The sequence below is a fragment of the Schistocerca piceifrons genome, chromosome 1, assembly GCF_021461385.2.
Source record: "Schistocerca piceifrons isolate TAMUIC-IGC-003096 chromosome 1, iqSchPice1.1, whole genome shotgun sequence".
Classification (NCBI taxonomy): domain Eukaryota; kingdom Metazoa; phylum Arthropoda; class Insecta; order Orthoptera; family Acrididae; genus Schistocerca; species Schistocerca piceifrons.
The window spans coordinates 236,737,766-236,754,697 of record NC_060138.1 but is presented as its reverse complement, the minus strand read 5'-3'; positions in this window follow the sequence as shown (position 1 = coordinate 236,754,697).

Below are 16,932 nucleotides of genomic sequence, written 5' to 3'. Positions count from 1 at the left end.
GATGCAGTCATTTGTGAGTGGAATCTGTTATCAGTGAGAGCAGTGTAGCTTTTCTCACCTGATGATAGCAGCCAGGTGGACCATTGAAATATTGTGTTCAGATAACAGTTTGATCCGGCTGGAAACCTGACAAGAATTTGATACACTAATACGCCAGGAAAGTCTACATAGTCACAGCTTTAAACACTAATGTGACATTCACTGAACAGACCTCGTAAATAAGGTGAAATGGGTCTGGGTGCACAACTAAAATAAGAAATACTTAATGTGCAGCTTGCAGAAGGCATTTTTCTTTTAAACTACTGCAGTTTACATACAGCTGCTGCAAAAATGACACCACAAATAACTTTTTAGTATCATTTTAAATTTAGCTTTGTGAACCATAGTTTTGTCAATCAGTCTGTACATGTTGTGATATAGATGGCAAAGCAAATTTCAGTAAAATTGAATGTATTTCAGTATGTTCCCATTGGAAAACTATCATGAGATTTAGCACATATGTTATAGAAAGTGTATAAGAAACTTTTCTTTTTTAAAAACAAGAAATTCTAATTTTGAAATTTTAAGAATTAAAAGAATTGGTTTTGGAAAAATTCAGTATTCTGAATCTACTAAAGTAGCACACAGTTTTAAACCTTAGAAGAAACTGAATAAAGTAGAACAAATTTCAGTTCTGTAACTCAAATAGTTTTGGGGATTTAGCCATTTAAAAATTTCAAAGCATGATAAAAATGTCACAATTATTGGTCACTTTAAAAAATGAAGAACTAAAATGAAAAGACAAAAAAAAAAAAAAAAAAAAAAATTGGATTTTTCATTATTCTGACAGGTAGAATAAAAATGACAAATAACTTCAAAACTCTAAATCATCGATGTTCAAATTTAATTTTTTATTGTTTGATGTCACATGGAATGACCCTGATGGTTTCATTATTAAACACACTAATGTGTGTGTAGTTGAAAACATGTGTATAGGCCTAATGAAGCCACCAGTCCATGTATAAATTTCAGATTTTCAGTATCGAAACAGGTAAGTTTCAGTGTATAATTGTATGAAATAATTGATATGACTAATTTTGTTAAAACAGCAATGCATGCAACTAGAAATATAATATTTAGCCACAAAAAGGCGTATCTAGAAGTTCCTGCCAGTACAAACTGTTCTAGGATCAAAAAGACTTGTGTGACTACTCTTGGTAGGCGGACTGCTCAGCGCACAGGCCTTCTCTAGGTGGCATCGGATTAACTGACCTATCACTCATTTCTCTTCTTATAATTTGCTAGGTTGCTTTAGTTTTATTCTCAGAATTAGACAGTATTTTGTCATTTTCTTACTTTTTTAGATAAAAAATAAGTAAAATCAGGACTAGTATTTTACTTGGAATAATCATACAATCTGCTCTTATTTCGACATCCCTTTTGTGATCCACTAGTTTGTTTTTTGAACAGAGCTAAATGTTGTTGTTTCTTGGGGAAAGCTATTTAAAAAAATGCTTAAATATTGCCATAAACTTCATGTGAAAATGAAAATACTCCAAATGCTTATGTACTGAAATTTGAGTTTCCTCAACATTCACTGTAAGAATTTGAGCACAGTGATCAGAAAAGCCTATGCTTACCACTTGTATTATATGGCCTTATTTGTGCCTGTTAATCAAAATCTGGTCAATGATAAAGGCATAGTGAATAAAGTTCTTCTGGGTTTGGGACCGCATTGTCAACTATAAAATTCCAACGTTTCAGTGACTATTGCAAGACGCCGTCCTCAGGGTGTATTGCTAACTGTTGAATGGGCACTAGTTTGATTTCTTATATACTATGGAGGAGTGCTGTCATTGGACATGGGGGTGAGGAGGAAGGGTATTAGGTGTTCTTTTGTTGGTCTTTGCATTGTGTGTTGTCATTGGTGGAAAGAGGCATTTTTCATTTGAGTTTCCTTTGTTGCTTGCTATTGGTGGAAATTAGAGAATAGGAAATTGAGCGGCTACTGCTGCGCAGTACTGTTTACTAACTGCCTAGTATCGACTAGGGGCGCCAGCACTCTGTGTACCCTCCTCCACCGCTGTGCCCTGCCACATGCCTGTTGCTTTGTGATAACTGTCCTTCTGCAAAGCTGTCACTGCTAGCAGCCAAGACCCTGGGAGTGAGTACCCATCTTCTCTCTTCATGTTGTTGGGTTGCTTGGCTATTTCTATAGCCTCTCTGATCTACCTCCTCAAGCTAAATGGCTGTTTTGCCAGTATGCAGGGCTCTCAAAATTCAGTCTTCTTCCTGCAGTGTTCCTGGTGTTCTGCCACTGCTGATTTGTTGTATTGTTTAAGATGGATATATCTCTCATGTTCAGTTAACCTTGTGCTTATTGGATGCCCAGCTTGCCAACATACTCCAGTCTACATTTGCACCCGATTTCATAAACTCCGGTGGCATGAAACTTATCAATTGTATCTTTTGCCGAGCAAATAACATCTTTTATTCAGCAGTTAGCAATACACTCTTAGGAAGGCATCTTGCAATAGTAGCTGAAATGTCAGAATTTTATAGTTGACAATCCAGTCCCAAACCCAGAAGAATTTTATCAACTGTGATAGCGGCCGCAGAAGCCTAAGTTTACATAAATGCAGAGGTTGCTGTTTTTCGAGTTGGTTCAGTTACAGTTGAGCTTATGTTTAATGACTAGCAAATTTATAATATCATCTTTGAATTTATACGATTGTGAGAAATCAGTACTGAAGTCACCACATACAGTTATAGTTTTCGTGAATGATTGAATTTCTTCCAGTGGTTCCTCCACTTTTTTGTCTCCTTCTGGTGACCTGTACGTGCAAATAATAATTGTATTTTGCCATGATGATTTAGCTACAGAGAGTTATATATATTTTTCACTGGACAGAGTGCTGTTACACTGCTGAATTCAATATTTTCTTTCACTTAAATAAAGGAACCCCATGACTTGATATTTTCTGAGAAAACATGCTTGCAAGTTTGAGCTGAGGAACGTATCTTAGGTCTAACATACATTGTTAAAGTCAGTGTTCGGTAAAGCATGGGGCAGAAATATCATTCACATAATTTAACATTATTTCTATTTCATTAACTTTATTGGACAGAGACTGAATATTGTGATGGAACACTTTAAAATTAGGTACAGGGGATACATAATTTTTTACTTGACCACTTTCATAACTTTTTGCACTAGCGTCTCTAGTGGAAAAAATCCTCACTTTTCCCAGGTGTGGTATTCTTGGCATTTGAGTTGTGGCTTGTTGGTTCACTAGTTGTGGTATTCTGCCTTTCTTCTGTTGAGATGTTTCCAGTTTCCACTTTATTACTGTCCTCTGTCAGCGATGTATCCATTAATGACTGCCTCGTTGCTGTGTTAGTTGGTTTGAAACTCAGCTTGGTAAGTGTTTTGCTGTTTCTTTCTTTTTGCTTGTTTCTGTTTCTATACTGGTCCATAATTGTGTCTTTTCTTGTTTGGTACACTACATTTATTGTTTTCCACAGATCCCTTGGAGAGGAGTCTCTGGAATGTGGAAAGAGTCATTTTTTTTTAAAGTCATATCTCAGATACGTGGATATTGTACAATTCTAATGCAGACAGAGTTATGAGCTACAATCCTTGTGAAGATACTCGTCAATGGAGTAGAAGGAGTTGGCCAACAGGAAGTTCTTTCACTTCAAGACTCTTCACCTGTTTCTCCATTAGCGTATGCTTAATTTCTGTATTGGCTTTTCTATTTTCCCTATGTGTATGAAAGAGACAAGTTTTTTTACAAATGTGAATCTTTCCGCATTTGTTTAAATGTAAACCATGAACCATATATTTGTTTCTTTCCAGTCACTTGATTTCAAAATCCTGTCAGTCAGTCTCTTGCTACACACATTTTTACCAGTATTGATTTTATCTAACATGACATGATTCACAGACTTGATTTTTTCATTCATGTCTTGGGTGTCATTTCTAAGTGGTATTGGATGAATAATTATTTTCATTTTGTGTGTGAGTTTACATATGCATTCCAGAGAATCCATCATATTCCTCTGTAATTCTTTGAGAGGTTTTTCAATGTCATTTGAGCAACCAATAACAATTAATGTGTCATGCACTGAGAAGTTATCAGTTATTTTGCCCACATGTTTTACAACTTCATTACTTGGTAAGTAATTTGTCTTGTAGTATGTTCCCACAGTTAAATAATATGTCTTGTAGCATATTCCAACAGTTTTGGCCTTGAATGAGATATTCACTCTGCAGCGGAGTGTGCGCTGATATGAGGAGACGAGGTACTGGCGGAAGTAAAGCTGTGAGTTCCGGACGTGAGTCGTGCTTCGGTAGCTCAGTTGGTAGAGCACTTGCCCGCGAAAGGCAAAGGTCCCGAGTTCGAGTCTCGGTCGGGCACACAGTTTTAATCTGCCAGGAAGTTTCAGTTTTGGCCTTGACAATCATTTATGATAACAATTTTATCTCCTTTTTAGCAGTTACTTTAGCTATGCACAAGGTACAAAATAATTATTTAATTAAACATCATATGGCTTAAAAGTAGCCAAGTGTAGGAGACACGAAGAAAACGCATGCCATCACTGGATGCAAAAGACCCACCACATTACAGCTATTTGAACTGCATTGCCACCCAGAGTACTACCACCAGCCTGAAAACCAACCAGGCACCACCCACCCAGTTGCAGCAGTACCTTCAGATCAGCAGCTGCCCCATCAGGCTCACACCAGAATGTAAGCATGTTACAGATGAAAAATGCAGTTCTTTTTCAATCCAGCAGACATTTCATAGGCCAAATTATTAATTTTTTTTTTCCTTGTGGGGGTGTGGTGTAGTGAGCTCAGCTCACAGGTCACTATACACTTACCCACTGGCAACATAGCAAACAATCAGCTCTGGAAAGACCATGCTGTCAGTAGTAAAAGCGAGAGCATTGGAGTGTGTGGTGTTGTTGTTGGATGAAGGTTACATGAAATACCAGTGTGATGATAATAACGTATGTGATAGAAGTTATTTATATTGTATTCTATAGACCAATGAAGAGGCTTATCTTTAGGTGAATTGAACCATTTGTTAAGCACCTACATGTGTAATCACAAGCATTTTCCACACACTGTACAAAATGTGACATAAGCTGACAGTGAGTAAAGCTATGCTCAAATGAAAGACATAATTGTTTTTCTTATGTAATTCTCTGACTGTCTGTCTGACTTGTAACATTAATCCCTTTTCCTTTGAAAATTATGAGTTGTATTCATGATCACGGCTTCAAAAATGATCATTATGTTGGTAACATGGCGTCACACGTTTTCCCCCTCCCATACCTTTAAATTTCTGTTTATACACCTACTTTTGTTTCAGGAGGGTGGCTCCACACGTATGGACCAACGTGTATGTATCATATTCAACACACATTCATAAAATTAAGAAATAAAAGAAGAAAGCAACTGAAATATTGATTGGTTGGTTTGTATTTTACAACTTTATCTTGATGATAATGCATAGCTTAAAATTTTTATTTCCTCGTGTAATGAAGGCACACTTTCATTGGTCTGTCATATCACTGCTCTCATGCTTAAAGGATTAATGACTGTGTTATGACTTCCTGGTAAAAAATGGAAAAACATGTGACTATCATGTTCTAGAATTTACTACATATAAAACGTCAGTCTTCAACCTTAAGATCAAGTTGAATGATATAGTTCTTTACTACGCATGATTCTTTCACACTGCCTTCTTACAAGCTGAAAATTGACTTACCAACATACAGTGGACCCTAAATTATGATATCACAAAATGTTCCATATATGCACAACATCATCAGAAATGGAAATTACTTTAAAAAATAGAAAAAAATTGTAGGAGTAAATGGAGATTTAGCCGTGATTTTTGGAATTTTATTATGACACTTAACTCTTCAACCATAATTCAAGAAAAACTAAATAGTAGTTCCGCATCTCTGTCTGCCTTGCCAGAGGGCTGTGTGCACTGTATGTCAACCATTCTGTTGATCCGTACTGTCACAGATACACTGGCTGCCATTTTATAAACATACCACCTCCTACAATGAATATAATATGACACTGAAAATATCATCTGTAAATGCATACAATGTGATGATAGCAGCTTTAGTTTTGGCTTCTTCCCTGAGGTTACTTATTTTCCACATGCCATTGGAAATCCATTCTTTTCTTTGACAGTCCTTTAATCCTAAGACGTTCTCTCCAACATCTAGATAATTGTATCTAAATTTTTGCGAGCATGTTTCAATTCCTTCTTGCATAGGTTTCTTCAGTGAGGACCTGAGATCTGTTCTGTAACTGTAGGGAAAATCAGTGAGCATTGACGAAACTTATGGCTGTGTGGTCTACTTGATTTACAGTAACATGATCTGGCAAACCCACATTATTTTATTTCCAATGACTAGCTCATGCTCAATGCACAGATCTATCAGTAGCTCACAATTTACATTTCTGTTCCCAGTGCCCTGGGCATCCATGATGCATTCAGGACCATTATTTTCTGAACCCATAGCTCAGTATAAAATGCTTCTTTTGACTCTCTTTCAGTTACTTTGGTAGGTGCATAGTATTGGATTACAGTGCTATTATACACATTTGTTTTAAAGCAAGCAGTTCTTAGCCTTCCTAAGACTGGTTTCCATTCCAGCAAGCTACTTTTACTGTTTTTAGATAGTAAGAGCCCTACAATATTCCTGCACTTGCATCTTCACTTACATATAGCAGCAATCCACCATTTTGTGTTTGACTTTCCCCAGATTCTGGCCACCTTATTTCACTTACTCCCAATATATCCAATCAGTAGTTCTCCATCTCTTTTTTGACTTGTCTTAATCTTCCTGCTGTGGCATTTATGTTCCATTTCAGACCACAGTTTATTATACACTGAAGTGCCAAAGAAACTGGTATAGCTATGCATATTCAAATACAGAGCTACGTAAACAGGCAAAATACAGCGTTGCAGTCAGCAACACCTATGTAAGACAACAGGCGCGTGGTGCAGTTGTTAGATCGGTTACTGCTGCTAAATAGTAGGTTATCAAAATTTAAGTGAGTTTGAATGTGGTGTTATAGTCAGTGAATGAGAGATGGGGCACAGTATCTCCGAGGTAGCGATGAAGTGGCGATTTTCGCATACGAACATTTCACGAGTGTACCATGAATATCAGGAATTCAGTAAAACATCAAATCTACGACATCGGTGCAGCCAGAAAAAGATCCTGCAGGAACAGGACCAACGACAACTGAAGAGAATCATTCAATGTGACAGAAGTGCAACCCTTCTGCAAACTGCTGCAGATTTCAATGCTGGGCCATACACAAGTGTCAGCATATGAACCATCAAACGAAACATCAATGATATGGGCTTTCAGAGCTGAACGCCTAATCATGTACCCTGGATGACTCCATGACACAAAGCTTTAGGCCTTTCCTGGGCCCATCAACACTGACATTGGACTGTTGACTGGAAACAAGTTGCCTGGTCAGATGAGTCTTGTTTCAAACTATATCAAGCAGATGGACATGTATGGGTATGGAGACAATCTTATGAATTCATGGACACTGCATGTCAGCAGGGGACTGTTCAACTGAACAGAAATGATGTGGGGTGTGTACAGTTGGAGTGATACAAGACCACTGATAGGTCTAGTACGACTCTGGCAGGTGACACGTACGTAATCATCCTGTCTGGCGACCTGCATCCATTCATGTCCGTTGTGCATTCTGACTGACTTGGGCAATTCCAGCAGGACAATGCGATATCCCACACATCCAGAATTTCTATAGAGTGGCTCCAGGAACACTCTTTTGAGTTTAAACACTTCTGCTGGCCACCAAACTCCCCAGACATTAATGTTATTGAGCATATCTGATGCCTTGCAAAGTGCTGTTCAGAAGAGATCTTCACCCCCCCCCCCCCCCCCCCCCCTTGTACTCTAACAGATTTATGAACAATCCTGCAGGATTTGTGGTGTCAGTTCCCTCCAGCACTACTTCAGACATTAGTTGAGTCCCTTTCATGTCATGCTGGGGCACTTCTGCATGCTCGCTGGGGCCCTCCACAATATTAGTCAGGTGTACCAGTTCTTTGGCTCTTCAGTGTGTTTTATGATACAGTGCAAAAGACTCTTACTACTATGTTTTAGCAAGCAACATTCCACAAACAACAGATGGCCACAGAGTGTGAGATTGAGACTGAGTTGTGCTGAAGCATGCACATAGAAAGCTGTGATTTACTCATTAGCAATGGTGGAAAGTACATAACTTTGATTATTTATATTCACTCTTTAAATTTTTATGTAGAGTTTCAACTTGACTGATGACCTTATGCACACTGATGGGTTTCTAATTAGGATTTCAGTAACTCCAACTTCAGTCTCCAAAATTAACTAAAGGTGTTCAGTGTTGTCATTTATCACTAGTTGACTGAACTGACCAATTGTGAGCGACTGATGACCATAGATGTTAAGTCCCATAGTGCTCAGCCAATTGTGAGCATGCCCTGAGTGGCAGGCACAAAACTGTAGGTTAGCTCACTTAAGCAGTTTACACCAGTCTGCAACCAGTGTGCTGTGCCTATAAAGTAACCGAACTTATCATAAAGGCCAAAAAACCGCATATAAGAGCAGAAATGCTGTTAAGGCCTGCATGTGAACAAATGGTAAAAATAATCCTTTGTTCAGAAGCTGCCACTGAAATTTCAAAAATTCTTCTTTGCTGACACAATCAGTCACCATGTTAGTGACATGTTCAGTGACATTGAAGACATTTTGCAGGAGATAATAAAGAGCAGTTGTAAGTTCTCACATCAGATCAAGGAGTCCACTGATATTGGCTTTCATGCACAACTTCTTTCCTTCATAAGGTAAGGTATTGGGCATGTAACTGTGAGTAATTTCTTGTTTTGTAATGTTGATAATAAGGTATTGATGGAATTAGTTAAAGAATTTTTAGTATTCATGCAGCAGAATTTCAAAAGATATTTTGGTGAGAGTGTTTTAAGATCTTGACCGGGTTTGTGATTAATTCATGGATTCAAAATACCTTTGAAGTGTCTTTGGATACATTTTGGCTGTCAATAAGCAGTGAATAACTGCCTAGCTCTGAGATGGCAGTAAATGTGTTACTACCATTTTCAGCTACATATATGTGTGAACTGGCTTCTCAATACTGTTAGAAATTAAATCATCAAAGAGAGAGAAACAAACACTCAAATCCATTGATGAAGAAATGAGGCTTCCTTCATCAGTGATTCTGCCACGAATTGGCCATCTGTGTGCAGTTAATCAGGCTCAAGTGCCACAGTGAAGGTATGAGCAGAGTTATTTACTTTAAAATTCACACTAGACATGTCTGTTTTCTACAGCGAATTAAAGTCAACAAGTCGTTAATATATGCATGAGTCTATTCCTGCTTTACAACAACTACAACAATAATAATTATAACTCATTACTTACAATGTAATAATTCATAATTATATTAAGATACACATGATTTTGAGGGGGGTGGGGACACATTTTGGTGTGGTTTGCTCAGTCTACGTCCCTTTGGGTATGCCATAAGTAATAAAAGGTTGGGGAATTCTAGTCTAGAACACGCTTTCAGAGAGGTGACACACATAATGCTTTTAGATTTAGATTAGATTAGTACTTGTTCCATGGATCATGAATACGACACTTCGTAATGATGTGGAGCATGTCAGGTTAATAAAAGGTGTCTATACAAGATATTACATTACACAAAATATTACATGACACTCAGTATTTTTTTTGTGGGGGTTGGGGAAATTACCCACTTACTATATCCAAAAACTCATCTAATGAGTAGAAGGAGTTGCCATTAAGAAATTCTTTTAATTTCCTTTTAAATGCTATATGGCTATCTGTCAGACTTTTGATGCTATTAGGTAAGTGACCAAAGACTTTTGTGGCAGCATAATTTACCCCCTTCTGAGCCAAAGCTAGATTTAACCTTGAGTAGTGAAGATCATCCTTTCTCCTAGTGTTGTAGCCATGTACACTGCTATTACTTTTGACTTCGTTTGGATTGTTAATAACAAATTTCATAAGTGAATATATATATTGTGAGGCTACAGTGAAGATCTCTAGATCTTTAAATAAGTGTCTGCAGGATGATCTTGGATGAGCTCCAACAATTATTCTGATTACACGCTTTTGTGCAATGAATACTCTTTTACTCAATGCTGGTAGTAAGTGTACACTATGAAATCTAACAGCTCATTTTTCTTACAATTTAGAAACTAATTTGGATTGTGTGATTAACTTTTATGTCATTAGATAGGACCTATATAAGTAATTTTATCTTATGAGTTCTGTAATGTAATTTTCAACAATTTCATGTCAAACTTTGTCCAAATATTACACCCATCCATTTGTAGGAACACGTATTGTCAATTCATTTAGTTGCAGTTAAAGTTTCTCGTTAACAAACAATCAAGCAACAAAAAAAGATACCAAATATATTGTAATTGAAACCTGTGACAACTTTGTATATCATGCTGTCAGCTTACTATGCTATTGACTAACATAACAACAAATAATTACCTCATATTTATTGAAATTCAAAAAACGGAACCAAATTAACAATGTAAGTGAAGTGTTTATTTGGGCCATTGTATTAGACACTGAAATTCTGTTCACACTAAAAAATAATGCACTCATAGTTTGAAACAGGAAACATGTTAGGAATATTTAGGATAATGTACTTCCAGTATAATTAACAAAAATATTCAGTATTGTTTATTTGTATCATTTCACTTAGTTTTTCCATGAAAACAAGAGATCTGTACTTGTTTTTGTATCTTATTCCATGCTTTTCAGTTTTAACTACAGAATGATAACATTCTTTTGTAATTATCAACAACTTCTGTAATTGTAATTAGTGAATTTACTATACATAACAATACATAAAATGTTAGAAAGAGTATATAAGGCCTGCACAAAATCGTGTGGGTGTCCAGCATGATGTAAGGTCGTGGACAGCACTGTATGATGTAATGAACTGTACAAATTAAACATTGACTGACTTTTCATGTCTTTTGAGAACCAAGGTGTTCTCTGGCTCATCTTTACATAACCCTTTCAGATCTTCTGGCTACAATTGTGTACATTAACTTCTACTGTGTCTTAGTTACAACAGAAGTATTTTTTCCCAAAGGAAACCCAAGGTACACATTTGTGAATGTTCTATCTTTTCATCATGTGCAAGTGCTGCCAACTGTTGGGCATCACTATGAAAATATCCGCAAGTCAATGCTGCAGCACGCAGCAGCTTGTGACTGCCAGAATACATGGATGTGGTTGGTTCGCTATATTCCACAGTATGGCTGAATATTGTAATTGTTATTTTGCATGGTAATTATTGAATTATCATTTTACTACTTATTACAATAGAGAATATTGTGTAATTAGTTATTTTAGTTCATAAGGTGAAACCAAGTGTACAAATTATGTTTTGAAAACGGGTACATATTTTTGTATGAATCTTGCACCTAAAATCGTTAAAAAAAACCTATGAGCATTATCACATAAAAAATTTTTCTTGCCCCAGAAAAAATTCAAGCCTGGAAGGGTTAAGAAACTTACAGGAGGAGCCATCTGCAGTGTAGCATCAAAATGAAGATAAGTTCTGGACAATGTTTATTATTTTAAACAAATTGAGGTATATCCAATCATATTGAAGAACATTAAATTCTATTACGTTCTTCAAGATTAGTATTTTGTAAAGATGTTAACTGTGAACTATTTTCAGTTAACAACAGTCATCCCCAGCATGGTGGTTACAACATACCTACATGGTCTAGCACCATGTACTTAAAACTGAACTAAAGTTTAAACCAGCCTTGCAACACATTTGTAAACACAGTCTGCAGGTAGTATTCTGAGAGACAATATGTGTGTGCGGAGGGTGTTATGTTATTTAGCACAAAAGTGAGTATTCAGTATTCAGTTTATTCACCATTGACCACTTACAGTGGAATAGGTCTGAACATTAAATATACAGTTGACAATAATTTTACAGTAAAGTTTTTACAATTTAATTCCTTTTCTTTTAGGAATATTCTTATATACTAATGTCAATGATTATTTCAAAATATTCTGTTATCTTATAAAATGGGTGTTTGAGTAACCAGTCATAAATCTTACGTTTGAAAATGTTACTGGTCAGTGACCGAGCAGATGCTGGAAGTTTATTGAAGAGTTTTAAACTCAATATTTTGTGTGAGTTTGCAGTCTTTGTGAGTCTGTGTCTTGGTATGTCGAAGTCCAGTTTGCCTCTGGTGTTGTGGGGATGTATGTTCTCTCTGGTCTCGAACTCATTTAAGTTGCTTTTGACATAAAGCAGTGCTGTGTAGATGTATAGATTCACAACAGTTAATATCATGTGCTTGATAAAGAGGGGGTGGCAGTGTTCCTTGGGCTTAATTTTGCTCATTATTCCGATTACTTTTTTTTAAATTTTCAAAATTTCACTGACAAAGCAAGAATGTCCCCATAACAATATGCTGCAGGAAATGTGTGATTGAAAGAGGCCAAAATATACCACCTTTAGATACTCATCAGTGACTACATCTGTGTCTCCAGATGAGATAACACACTCTTGCTAGTCTCTTGCAGATATGGCTAATGTGTTCCTCCCAGTTTAATTTTGAATCAATGTGGAATCCTAACAATTTTATTGATTTGCTTTCAACAGCTGTAGTTAAATGCAGAATTAGTTCTTGTGTTTTATCGGGATTACATAGAAGTTCATTAGAAGAAAACCAATCCATTACTAGTTCTAGTTTTTCCTGTGTTGCCTGATGCAGTTCTGTTGTGTCATGGTGTGTATTGAGCAATGTTGTATCATCTGCATAACACACAATTGAATTTGCTCCTACATAGTAAGGTAAGTCATTAATTGCAATGATGAACAGAAAAGGACCTAGGACCGAGCCCTGAGGCACTCCAGTCCAAACTTCCTTCAGTGGGGAGCATCTATTTTTAATTGATACAAACTGTCTCCTGTTACATAAGTATGATTTGATTACATCTAAAGATGGTTTTTGTATGCCATAAAATTCCAGTTTTGCAAGTAGGGTGTTAGATGGTATGCAGTCGAAGGCTTTGCTAAGATCACAAAGTACGACTGATACTAGATCCTTATTTTCGAATGCAGTTAACACCTGGTTAACAACTTCAGTGACAGCAGTAGTGGTATTGTTACCATGTTGATATGCAAACTGTCTGTTGGAGAGGAGATCATGCTTGTCAAAATAGTTATTTAGCTGACTGTACATTACATATTCAAAAACTTTAGAGAAAATTGGGACAATAGAAACTGGTCGATAGTTTTGGGGCAGATGCTTATCTCCCTTTTTAAAGACTGGTATCACTTTAGCAGTTTTGAGTGCATCTGGGAAAACTCCAGATTCTAAACACATATTAAAAATGAAAGAAAGAGGTTGACAGGTAACGTGTATTATTTTTTTCATTACATAGTTAGAAAACCAATAACAGTCCATACTTTTGGAGTTGGTGAACCTTGCCACAGCTTTTACAATATCCTCTGGGGTGACAACATTCCAGTGGAAAGTATACCTCCTATGGGGCACAGCACCGAGGTGATCTAGTGCACAAGTGCCATTTTGCTTGATTTTGTTTTTCAGCTCACTCACTGAGGTTAGGAAGTAATTATTTACTTCTTCTGGGACCAGCATTGCGTCTTGTGTATGGGTTTGTGAATTATATTGGTTGACGATATCCCACGCTGCTTTACATTTGTTGGGAGCACTTTCAATGTAATGTTCACATGCCTGTTTTTTGGCCAAGGTCAGTTTGTCTTTGTAGATTTTTTACATTTTAGATAAGCTCTATAAGAAGTATTATCTAGCTCAGGTCCTTGTTTACAAGAATTTTTATATATTCTGTACAGTCTGAGCATCTCCTCCCTAATGAGAGCTAGCTCATCTGTATACCATTTTAGCCTTTTCTTTTTCTGTTTATGCTTAGGGCTACCTTTGATTAATGGTGAGCAGGAGTACCATAGCTCTGTGAGCATTTCCAGGAAGTTGTTAAACACCATTTCACCAGCACCCTTCTCAGGTTGTGTGTTGTATACAAAGTCCCAGTTAATATCAGATATTCTGTCAATAAATAAATTAATATATTCATCTTTATGCCCTCTTACCCGTGTGGTATTAGACTTGATTCTGACTGATTTGTCTGATTTAGGCAACTGATCACAGCAGAATGTTAATATCAATGGTTCATGATCAGCTAGGGCTCCACTGGCAAGTCTGTCGTCATACATATCTCTAGAAAAATTTACTGTAATATTATCTAAGCACGCATTATCCCGTGTTGGTGTGTAATTTGTACATTGTAAATTTAATGATTTTAAGATATTAAAAAATGTTCTAGTAACATGTTCATCAATGTCGACCATTTCAATGTTGAAATTGTCACAGATAATTAGTTTTATGTTAGATTTTAGTATTTTCCTCATAATCAGCTCAAATCTTTCGAAAAATGTATTTATATCTCCTCCTGGTGATCTATATAAGCTAACATATATAGTATTCTCTGCGTTCAGTCTTATACAGGTAAATTCTCCATCTAGTTCTGCACAGTAAGAGCTAACATCTATTTTGGTAAACATTATACTATCTTTAACAAATATTAGGACACCTCCGTTCTTTCTTTCACTTCTACACATAATGTCTCGAACAGCATACCCTTGAGGAACAAAATATTGTGCTTGATCTTCTGTCAGCCAATGTTCTGAGATACAAACAACATCAACGTTTTCAATACTCCAAAAATGTTCTCATTGTAATACTTTGTTCCTAATGCAGCGAATGTTCATTTGCATCACAGTAACAGATTTATGTTTATTGTTTATTGTCTGTGAACACTCTCTCATTCGAATGTCACTTTTAGCACCTAGTTCAAGTACAGAAGGTTTATAACCCGCCGATTCACATACTTTTACACTAAAAAATGATGTACATTCCAGGTATTACTCAAACCGCTACTTTCATAGATTGTTTTATTCCGTGTGAGTCTTTCTTTAATTATTTAGTTGACACGTTCTCACACAAACTTTTTCCCTTCATAGTTTAGGTGGTGCCCATGTCTGGTGTGAAGGTTACGCTGCAGTTTTCGTATATCGACCAAAGCACAGTTTGCGTATTCAGAGCACAGTTTCTTTATTTTAATATTTGTTCGTCGAATTTCTTTATTAACGCACGAACTATAGATTAGATCATGCCTATGAGGCACTGTAGCAACAACTGTATTCCTTGATTTATTTATTTTTTCTAGAAAGTTCTAGTTGACTAAAATTGCCCCAGGAACATTCTTGTGTAGTTAATTAGTTAGGCAGTAGGGTAGGAACCACTATGCCACCTCTCTCAATGCTCTTACATTCCATAATCCAATATGGGTTGCCATTTTCAGGCCAAACATCATATTCTTAGGATTCATCCATCTATTTCTCCTTTTAGTTTCCATGAGCTGAATTTTTTTGGTGATGTGGGTTATTAGTGCACAGCCCCCAAGTGTCCAGGTGGCACTGTCCCCTCATGTTCTGGATATTATTATTTCAGGGCCTTCGTCATTAAACAGCTTGTATTCATCTTGAATACTGAACACTATCCATTCCTCCACAGTAAATCCTATGTGCATCATCATTGTCATGCTCACCAAGGATCTTGTGCTCCCACATCAGAGGACCATAACTGTTCTCTAGCCACACATTCACAGAGGGGAAAAGGATAAAAAGACAGGACATTGTGGGACACACTTTATCTGGATCCTCTGTGGAGCCCTGCATGACTTGCAAGACCCTGCCAGGAGTTACTTTTCAGAAAAAATCAGTGCAGCATTTGTTACAACTATTTTCTGGATTCTCACCACTTTAAGATACTGCTTCTAGATAAATATTTGTTTATATATAAAAACAAAGATGAGGTGACTTACCGAACGAAAGCGCTGGCAGGTCGATAGACACACAAACAAACACAAACATACACACAAAATTCAAGCTTTCGCAACAAACTGTTGCCTCATCAGGAAAGAGGGAAGGAGAGGGGAAGACGAAAGGAAGTGGGTTTTAAGGGAGAGGGTAAGGAGTCATTCCAATCCCGGGAGCGGAAAGACTTACCTTAGGGGGAAAAAAGGACAGGTATACACTCGCACACACGCACATATCCATCCACACATACAGACACAAGCAGACATCACTCTAAATATTTGTTTAGTTTAACAGTCACTACAGATCCCAGGTTGTGGGTGATTTGGCACTGACTGATGGTTTTATCGAGCCCCTCCCAAACTGAAGAGTTCCTATTCATTATGGTGGTAACTGGCTGGGGAGTTATGTGTATTTGTTCTTGTTGAACACCCAATGCTTTCATTTTTGTTACAAAGTTTATATAACAGTCCTGGAATGTAATTTCTTCAAATCCTTGCTTTTGGAATTAGGGATCCGTAGATGTCTGAGAAATCAATTCACTGTTGGAGATAATTCCAAGCTGACATTTTTAATTTTTGTCTTTAAAAGCTCTTACATGTCTTGACAAGATTCAATTTTTGGCAGTGAAGCTGTTATCTCTGGGGCACCTGTTTAGTTAACTCCTTCAAAAATTTCAAAATAGGTATCACCTATTGCATTAGGTCCCAGTCTGCATCTTTTTAGTTCAAAGTGATTGACTTTCTGTGCGAAATAGCAAGGAAAGAAATTAGGGAATTATTTTTAAAAATAAATTCATGCAACATGTCACAACTATGTTCAGTCTGTTAGGACACCCCATTTGAGTTCATTTTTTTTTTTTATTAAATTACCTTGCATTTAAGAAAGTTTGCTTAAGGCTCTTGCGAGTCAGCTCCTTGCAGCTCGGACTCTTCCAA